Source organism: Lygodium microphyllum, chromosome 10, assembly GCF_053477565.2.
Source record: "Lygodium microphyllum isolate KBCC chromosome 10, Lygodium_microphyllum_v1.1.10, whole genome shotgun sequence".
In the NCBI taxonomy this organism is placed as follows: Eukaryota; Viridiplantae; Streptophyta; class Polypodiopsida; order Schizaeales; family Lygodiaceae; genus Lygodium; species Lygodium microphyllum.
The window spans coordinates 54,818,265-54,829,113 of NC_141144.1; the positions used below are offsets into that span (position 1 = coordinate 54,818,265).

The 10,849-nt window shown below is 39.4% G+C and overlaps 1 pseudogene; it reads right to left on the reverse strand.

Annotated features, from left to right (window-relative positions):
• Nucleotides 1–9,369: 9,369 nt before the first annotated feature.
• Nucleotides 9,370–10,291, reverse strand: LOC148030012 (E3 ubiquitin-protein ligase XB3 pseudogene; annotated as a pseudogene).
• Nucleotides 10,292–10,849: the final 558 nt, after the last annotated feature.

The window sequence follows — 10,849 nt, forward strand, 5'->3', positions numbered from 1 at the left end:
TGAGACATGTACAGAATAGCTCACGACCCTTGTAGTTGGTACATTTAGATGTATGGGGTCCATCTCATAATGCTTCATTTGGTGGTGCTCGTTACTATGTATCCTTGATTCATGATTTCAGCAGGTATACTTGGCTTTACATATTGAAACATAAGGATGATATGTTTGATGCATTCAAGGATTTCAAGAAGCATGTTGAAAATGAGTTGAAATGTAAAATTTCATGTCTTAGATCAGATGGAGGTGGAGAATATGTCTCTAATTACTTTGATAGGTACCTTGCTAAACATGGGATCAGAAGATAGTTAACTTGCAGCTATACACCACAACAAAATGGTGTAGTAGAAAGGAAAAATAGGGTACTGATGGAATCGACAAGAGCTATGCTGAATGAGAAGGGTTTGTCGAATGGTTATTGGGCTGAAGCAGTAGTGACTATTGTCTATGTGTTGAATAGAACCCCTACAGCAGGGATTCATGATGTAACTCCATATGAGAGGTTGTATGGTCATAAGCCTGACATTTCACACTTGAAGGCATTTGGCAGCATTGCAAATGTGCATGTTCCTGATGAAAAGAAGAAGAAATTGGATCCTAAAGCTGTCAAGAGTGTGCTCGTTGGTTATGCACAAGACTGAAAATCTTACAAGTGTTATGTACCATCTACACATGAGACATTGATTGGCATATATGTTTTTGATGAGCTGGCATCGTGGTATGGTAATCCGGTTGTAGTGGCTATGCTAATGGATCAATTAGCACTAGTAATGCTAAAAATACACCTACAGTGAGTACATCTATGAGTAGTTCTATAGGTGATGGGTAACCTACAGTAAGTCCTTGGTTAGGATGCTTATGGAGTCATACTCCTACATCCACTGACACGGATATGTCAGTGAGGGGGAGATTGGATAAGGGAAAAGAAAATATGATTGAAGATGTGAGAGGTCCACTTATAGCAGGTCTTGAGTCATCTAACAGTGACAGTTTGGATAGTGAGTTGGGCATTCCGTCTATTATGATGCTTGGAGCAAGGTAGAGTCGTTATGTACTGTCTCATGAGAGGCAAGCTCAGAGTGAGTCACAGTTATAGAGATCTAACAGAGTCAGAAAACTAGTTGACAAGTTTACATACACTGGTTATTCAACTTGCCATTATGCATATATGGCTAGTGTGATAGGTTACAAAGAACCTACAAAGTTTGATGATGCAGTTACAGATGATAACTAGTGTGCTACCATGGATGAGGAGTATGCAACCCTACCTGAAAATGAGACATGGGAATTGGTTGAGTTGCATGAAGGCAAAGTCCCCATTGGCTGCAAATGGGTGTACAAGGTTAAGTGCAAGTCAGATGGTTCATTAGAATGCTATAAGGCCATCCTGGTTGCAAAAAGGTATGCACAGCAATATGGCCTTGACTATGAGGAGACTTTCAACCCGGTGGCTAAAATGGCAACAGTCAAAACTGTCATTGCTTTGGCGGCATGAAAAGGCTAGAAATTATGGCAAATGGACGTCAAGGAAGTATATATGGAGTAGCTTGAAGGCTATGTTCACCCGAACTTTTCTACACAGGTATGTAAGTTGAAAAAGGCTTTATATGGACTGAAATAGGCACCTAGAGCATGGACTATTGGGATCAATGATTATTTACAACAACATGGATTTAGATTGTGTGATGCAGATCACAGTCTACTCACGAAGAAGACAGATCATGGATATGTATTTCTAGTGGTTTATGTAGATGATCTTATCATCACTAGAGATGATGAAGAGGGAATTTGTTGAAATTAAATCATGTTTACAGGTTGAATTTAGAGTCAAAGACCTTGGTGAACTAAAGTATTTTCTTGGGATCGAGGTAGTCTCTACGCCTCAAGGTATATGGCTACTACAGAAGCAGTATGCTCATGACATGTTACAGAAGTATGGTATGGATGAATGCAAGCCTATGGAGACACCTCTTGATCAGAATGTCAAGCTACAGATTGATGTTGGGTATGACATAGAGAATGTGACCATGTATTGACAGATGGTGGGCAGCTTGATATACTTGACTATTACCCATCTTGACTTATGTTATGCAATGGGGCTAATTAGTCAATTCATGCAGAAGCCTCACAAACCAGATTTAGATGCAGTCAGGAGGATCATGAGATATATAAAGGATACTACAGATAATGGGCTATTTTATGCATATGGAAAATCTCTTAACTTGATAGGGTTTACTGATGCTGATTGGGCTGGTTGTGCCTAGAGGTCAACCAGTGGTTATGCATTTGGATTGGGCAGCAGTATGATTAGTTGGCAGAGTAAGAAACAACCTACTACTGCATTGTCTAGTACAGAAGCTGAGTACAGAGGAGCTTCCCTTAGTGGCTTGCGAAGCATTTTGGTTGATGAAACTGCTAAAAAACTTGGGAATACAACTGAAGCTGGAAAGCAGAGTGAGATTACATTGTGATAACCTCAATAGTGTTATGTTGGCTAGCAATCCTGTTTACCCTGCTAGGTCCAAACATATTGAGGTTCACTATCATTTCATCAGAGAAATGGTTCTTACAAACCAGATTGACTTGATTCATGTGAAGACTAAAGACCAGGTAGCAGACATATTTACCAAGTCTCTTGGTAAAGAAAAGTTCATATACTTCAGACAGCTACATGGAGTTTATCATATGGTTTGAGCTTGAGGAAGAGTGTTAGAATATCAAGCTCTCGTTACTCTTCAATCAGTCTATCTTTATGTGTGTGACCAACATTAGCTAGATACAACTCTACACGTGTGTGACATTCAGTAAGTTGGTGTAGTTAGTGACTTAACCATAGTTTGTCTTAGTTAGTCATACCTATGTGTGTAAGTCTCTTTCAGTTAGTATGATGGAAGAATAATGGAAGAACAACAATGAGCTAAGGCTCATCTTCCACTCCACTCTATCTCTCTCCCTCTCTTTCAACAAACAAAGCCTAGACAAGTCACAGACAGCCTCTTGAGCAGTGACAAACCAAACAATTTAGTGCATACCATCAATAGGAATAATGGCACTCAGCCCCTCTTGTTAAGAATCCTGAATCTTCAAGTTCCAAGACTGCTTCGCAAATGCTATCCTCCACCACAAAGCCCATTCATGGCTCTGATACCATGTTAGAAGAGAGAGATAGAGAGAAGGATTGGAGCAATTGAGAGGATCTGTATGCTCTCACTCTACATTTTCTTCATATTTCATAATCCATATAACTAAGGTGAATACAACACTCTAAGGTCTAAGGTTTGTAAGACAACTCACATCAAGTATAGACCCGACTTATTTAATGTCCACATGTGGTAGAGCTGGACAAGATAAATGTCGAGTACACACAACCTAAAGATAGTAGAGATGAGCTTGAAGTCTTAACATTGAGTCTACCTCATAGTGGAAGTTTTTTACTGTCCCTACTATGAGGATTTGGGTTTGTAATAGTGGTCAAGTCACCTATTGGTCAGCTATAGCATTAGTATTTCAAGTCTCCACTTCTCACAGGATTACTCAAACTGAAGTGGACTTGCATTACACTTGGTTCAAAGAGAATGGGAAACAAAGGGGAATGCAACACATCGACCCTTTTGCCCATAAGGAAAAATCCCATTTTGGTCCCCCTAAAAAACTATGCAAGTCAGGTTTTTCCTAATATCTAATGCCCAATCATTTTGTCTATTTGCTAACGTAATTTTTATGAGGAAAGCTCTTGGCTAACCAAGACCACTGAGCTCTAGGTCTAGACCCATCGGGGACCCATCCACCCACTTCCTTCAATATAGTATTTTTAATTATCTACCACTTTAGGTTTGACGTATAGAAATAGCTTCTTTATCTTTTGGCATGATTTCATTACACATATTTATTTCACAATACAATAATAATGCAAAGCAATTCTTTCTCAAATAGTTCCTTTAGAAAAAAAATTTATTTACAATATTCCCTATCCTAACTGGACATGATATCAACCCAAAGGTATTATTCCCACCAAGTTTAGTCCCTAGACTAGTATTGGGACTTCCAAAGTACTATCTAGGTTTGAAAGGTAACTGACAGTTAATAAGAGTCTAAGGAATTTATGATCAAATCCCCCTTGTATACTCAATTCCTTGTACTAACTAGGATTCCCTACAACATGATCTTTCACATTGTGGTTAGTCCATATTCACTGACAGAAAAACAAAAACCTCTTGGAGGGGGCTAAGTTTTGGTCAACTGCTAGAGCTCCTGGCCATCATGCAGAGTGATATTGATGGTGGAATTCTACTCTTCATCAAAGATGATGTGACTATGTGGAACTCACCAACTACCATGTAGCCTTCTTATAATCCTCCTCATCATCTGAGAATGACAGATTGATGGTGGCTAGCACATGCATCCGATCCCACTTGTCCTCAGGGCAAGGGATATACTTTGTTAATGGCCCATAGGAGTTGTTGACTTGTAGTCTCATTTCAAGATAGCGGAGATGGCATCTAGGTTGAGCTTCATGGTCTTCTAGGTGCCCATTTTGACTCTTATAGCTTCCAATCTCTTGCCTAATTATTAATATTAGACCATTTCCCCAATCTTCTATCACTCATGCATTTTGCATCTAGGGTTGGCTCCTAGTAGGATGTCATAGTCTACTCCCTTTATGACTATGAAGTTCATTGAGAATTGGACTCTAACTATCTTCAAGGACAAGGTTTTTAATACTCCAAATGGTGAAACCTTAATTTTGTTAGTTGGTGTTACATTAGACCTAGTGGTTTTTGAGATTCAGGCTCATTAGTCCTCTGTTAGTTGTTTACCTTAGTTGAATAAGGTTAAGTCACACTGACTTAACCATGATTAGATCTAGGTCTATTGATATTTTGTATGTGTGGAGTACACATTTGACTTTGGATAGTGTTAAAGAAATGGAATGACAGGGAGCATGTTTGCTACCCTTCATGCCTGAGCCTTGTCCATCTCCCTCTCTCATTTTTAATATGGTATTAGAGCTTGAATGACAGCTTCTCTAATTATTTCCTGCCATATGTATTCATCTAAGCATGACAAGTTTTTTAAGGCAATCACAGGCATGTACTTGATCAATGGGTGTTCCTGATGTAAGAATATCAAGCTCATACTATTCTCCTGTTAGTATGTATGACCGACATTAACCTTGTCAAGCTGTATCAGCAAGTGTGGGACATTAAATAAGTCGGTGGTCTTAGACCCAGTGTGAATGGTCCTACGGACCTTAGTACTATTGTATACACTAACTCTATGTGTGTGGTTATGGGATAATGAATGAATGGAAGAAGGTGAGAGCATGCTTGCTCTTCACTCTGTCTTTGCCTCTCTCAATCTCAACATGGTATCAGAGCCTCATCCAGAGGCTGTGGGAGAATGGGCATGACCACTTGCAGTGCAGAGGCAATGAAGTTAGAAATGAAGAAGGAGCTGTAGACCTGCAAATGAAGCCATAGCCAAATGGAAGATATGTATCAATGTCAGTATGCATACAATTGATGGGAGGTCATCAAGGTTTGAAGGAAGGGTTGAAGAACTTGATTTGGATCATGTTATGGAGTATATTATGACCAGCATTGGAAGCAACAAATAGTGTAAACATATCTGAAATTCAGCATGAACAGTTATAAAAATCAGCGCCTGTTTTGGTGGTCAAAGTGATGAAGCATTCATCCATAGTGGCATTTAACTTGGTGGTTGAAGTACAACGAGCACTGATTAGTGCATGGTATCTTCCATACCAGAAGCAGCAGTTAAAAATGTGATTATATTCAGCGTGCAGGCCACGTGACTCCTAGGAAAATGCACCTGAAATCTAGACAAAATCTAGACAAACTCTAGACAAAACCCAGTGTAAGTGGTCTTAGACCCAGTGTGAATGCTCCTCAAGATAACACACAAAGGTCATGCTGGTTGAAGGCTATTGAGTCTATGCAATAAGTTCAGTGTTATGGGAAGCATTAGCAGCCCCATTTTCAGCCTGCATATAGACATGGACTGCATGTAATTTTGAGCCAGATCTAGAATACACTAGCAGACAGTTCTTGTCATTAAACGGTAGATGTGGCATACACAAACTTCATGGAATGTTTTACATTCATCATGGCTAGAATGAAATGCCTTTGAAGAGTTAAACTCTCATATTTATAGAGAGTTAACTGACTGAAAATAGTTTTTAATCTTATGACAGTCTGCACTTCGAAGTTGAAAGCATACAGATGCTTACTTGGTCACAGTAAATGCTAGGTGGGTCTTCGTAAATGCAAGGTACTTGTGAAGTACCGAGAGCATTGAATGCTCAAATTTGGACTGATCTGAAGCTAAATAAAAACTGTCATTGACTGGCTGCAACCTGTATGCAGTGTGCTTGATCACTGTCACTAATGTGTGTACTAGCAATGATGCTCCATAGTCATGTTTCGACTTCCAAATGTTGTTATACATGTCTTGAGTAATTAGAGACTATTTGGAGCAGGAAACACCCTTGTTTTGCAAGTAAAGCTCATGCTGGAAATTCCATACTGAAGTCTGTCTACTGTAGTTGAGACATATGTATGTACTTACAGTATCATCTGAAGACTACTATATGCAATGTCATTTAACCCGGATGGAATGACAAATGCTTAGACAAGTTTGGCACTATTCTGAACTGAAATTTACTACAGTTGTAGAAATATACTGACATTAACTCTTGCAATCAGTGAACTGTTGTTATCACTGCTATTTGAAACCCGACATGCATGATGACAGAGAATTTCGTGGTGAAATTTGCAGACTGAATCTGTTAATGGATGTTAAGGCATATGTATATGCAATGAATGTAGTCAATGACATCCACATGTATTGTGAGTATTCATAGATGTATGAACTGATGTATGGACATCTTGACATGCTAATAAGTTAAAAATTCACTGCTATTGCAGAGTTTTTTACTCTCACGTACCTTGGACTGAACTGTCATAAATCCGATATGTTATGGGCATGATATATGAGTGGATATATGAGCATACAGATTGCAAATTTGATTACTGTTAGTAGTTTGAACAGAGGTGCATAGTTCATTGACTGCATGTTCAACAAGAACTTTGGTTAGTAAATAGAAGTTGGCTTGCAGGAAGTCAAGTAGTGTTGACATCATGGCAAATGCAGATAGAACCGATAACATAACCCAGATTGTGGGGGAAAAGCTTGATAGTAACAATTATACCATGGAAGTTCCGCATGGAGAACTTCCTAATAGGGAAAGGCTACTAGGAGTTGGTGACTAGAGCGGAAGCTGAACCTGAGCTCCCAGATCGACCTATGGCTGATCAGATACAATTACATCAAGATTGGACAGAAAGAGCTCGTAGAGTCTTGCACTGTCTCTCTTTATGTATCTCGGATGCCATGGTAATGCATATAATGAACTATAGCTCTCCTAAGAATGCATGGGACATTTTGGTCAAGTACTATGGCACAACCACAAGTGCCAGGAAGATACAATTGAAGAAGAAGTTCAACAACATGGAGAGAAATAGCAGATCTATATAGGATTATGTCACGGAGGTTAAGACCATTGCGGATCAGCTGGCATCTGTTGGCTCACAAGTTAAAGATCAAGACATGGTTGCTATGACTTTGAATGGCTTGGGGCCTGAGTATAAGTCTTTTGACACCTCTGTGTCTGTGCAAGATGAAATGCTTGATTTCAATGAGTTGGTGCGGAAAATATCCCTTTCATGAATCTTAACTAAGTGTTACATGTTGCGCTACTTTAGGGACTAGCACCGGAACTTTCGTGCTACTAGTCGCCTATATTTAATTATGGAACGATCCCTAAATGCTATGCATAAAGAGGAAAATCAAAATTTCTATCTTCTCAGCAATTAGATCGTCACACAAACTTCCTTCCCCCCCTCACTGTTTAGGTGTTGCTACGGTGCATAGGTGTAAATGGTTGTTTTATATCATTTTTGTATGTAAAAAGCAATAAGCACATACTATAACACAAAGGACAAGGCCAAACTTAGGCTTGAACTCATGTTTTAACCTCGCCAAACATTCACACACATAAATCTTATTTTTCCATTTTTTTTTAGCTCTAAAAATCTAACTTTCACTATTTTTTTCTATTTATTATTCATGGAAAATAGGTATTTTTTGATTTACTTGTATTGGCTTATTATTTTGACATAAACTTGATATTTTCTCTAATTGTATCCCATTTCCATCCCTTTTTCCCAACTCAAAATCGAAAAAACTAATAATTTCCATTAAAAATGACATTTTGCGGGTTTTAGAGAATTAATAACGACTCTAAATCATTACGGGTTATGTATTTCTATAGTTATAGCCTCAAACATGATGTAAACAAGGTTCAAACAAAAACTCATCGCATATGAGCAACATTTGGACCATGAAACAACAAAAACAAGCAAGTTTCTTCATAAAATTGGAGCATACCGTATGTCTTGCGTGTTGCAGGTTTTTTAATAATTATTCTAGGCAGCCCGTAGACCAATCAACAACCATTCTTCAGTGTTGAACCTCCTTCCTTAGCCTCCTCTTCATCTTGAATCAATCCACAGCTGGACAAGCATTCTTCAGTCCCTCTTTTTCTTGATTTTTGCACACGAATTGCCTCTATGCAGGAGAGGGAGGGAGGAGAGAGAAAGACTAAAAATCAGAATTTCATTCCCTTCATCATATTACACGTGGTTACCATCAAAATCTTTTCCTCTCTGCATGGATCAGGGATCTTCCCTTCTCTCTCTACATGATTGAGTATCCAAGAGGCACATACATCCCCAAAAAATGGGGTGTCAATCAAAAAACGCCCCTCCCTGCATCACGACATGTTTTTTTCATTTAGACTTTCATTTCATTTCATTTATAAAATGTCCACTTTAAAAAAAACCACTTTCACACTACTATGGAAGGGTTTTCAGCATGTTTGGGGGTGCAAACGGACTCCGATTCGCAATCCGATTGGACGGCTGGCTCCATGGTATCGAAATTTATTAAGCTGGGCTCCGTCACGCTCTTCTCGACTTCCAGATCCAGTAGCTGCTTCACAACCTCGAACCTTGTGGGATTAAATGGGGGATCAAACGACCTCGGAATTGAGATCTGAGACTTGCGTTGGATTCCTGATATCGTTTTGCATCTAGGAAAACACCAGCTTGGCCATCTGCCATCATTTGATTTTCCATGAAAATTAGCACTATTGCTTTAGGGATTTGTCTCTTAAAATCATCCTGATTGCCATCGCCGCCTTTGATGAAGTCTATTTTTTCCCTGATATTCGTAATTTTTGGCTATTTTTAAGCACTTCTCGGCATAAAAAATCATCTATCATATTACCTACTATGGCAGTCTCGGTTTGTTATGACAACAGAGAGCAAGTGTGTAGCCAGCACACATATGATGTCCACAGTCCTGAACTTCAATCGTGCAAGCATGCTCAAAACAAATATATCATGGTTCTATCTCCTCTTCATCATTCTCTACTTGAATAGCTAATCCATTCAACTCTTCAGAAGTATCGGCTGCACCAGAGTCACATTGAACTAAAAATATTTTCTTTTCCCAGGAATCATTGGCCTACCCCAAGGTAGCCTCTAGTAACTATTTGGCTTCTGGATCAAGGTCACTCATAAACTTCCATGGAGACGGCCAGACCAAGGGCTTAGCAGAAAGTGGATTCAAAAAGTGATACACAAGCTATATTGTTGTACTTCATGGCTATGAAGAACGAAGTGTGGCCTTGTGAATTTCTTTTTATTCGATCCGTAGCCCAAGATAAAAGCTCCTTTACACATTATGTTGATCCACCACGTGCTGAAAAGTGTAGGGGTGTGCTCCCAAAGGCACAGCCACTACTGCCCGATCTCATAGTAACCGCACATACAAGTGCCCCCTTGTTTAGAAGTAGAAAAACTGCTACTGGGTGGGTTGATCGGGAGCCAGATGTAAAGGAGTAGCACCACTCCCATCACAAACATTCACAAATTAAGCAAAACCCCAAGTTTTTGATACTGCAAGAGATTGGGCAGCATCTAGAACTCTCAGAACATAATCAAGATGCCCACTTTTTGTAGCATAATGCAAGCATGTCTTTCATCAAATTGATGAACACAAAATGCAAACCACACTCCTTGAAGTAGTGAAAATTCTCTTTGTGGTTCTCTTGCAGGAGATGCTGCTGATGCATCAAGTAGGCCCGATAGCAAATCTGCTCATGATTTGAGAAGGAAGCCAAGTCCTTCAATCCCAAGCCTTCTGCCATTGCTACTCTTCCTAGCACACTTCGAAACCTTGTTAGCATTCCTCAGATTTGAGAAACTATGGTTGATGAAGATTCAATCCCTGTGCTAATTGGACTTGTTGTTGAGATTGAGAGAGGCAGAGACAGAGTGAAGAGCAAGCATGCTCTCACCTTCTTCCATTCATTCATTATCCCATAACCACACACATAGAGTAAGTGTATACAATAGTACTAAGGTCCGTAGGACCATTCACACTGGGTCTAAGACCACCGACTTATTTAATGTCCCACACTTGCTGATACAGCTGGACAAGGTTAATGTCAGTCATACATACTAACAGGAGAATAGTATGAGCTTGATATTCTAACACTCCCCCTCAAGCTCAAATCATCTGATGAACTCCCAAGTAGCTGTCTAAAACTACTAAACTTATCTTTACCCAAAGACTTGGTAAAGATATCTACAACCTGCTCATCATCAGTCTTCACATGCATGAGATCAACTCTCCCGGCAAGAACCATCTCTCTGATGAAGTGGTAGTGTACCTCTATGTGTTTTGTCCTGGCATGGTACACTAG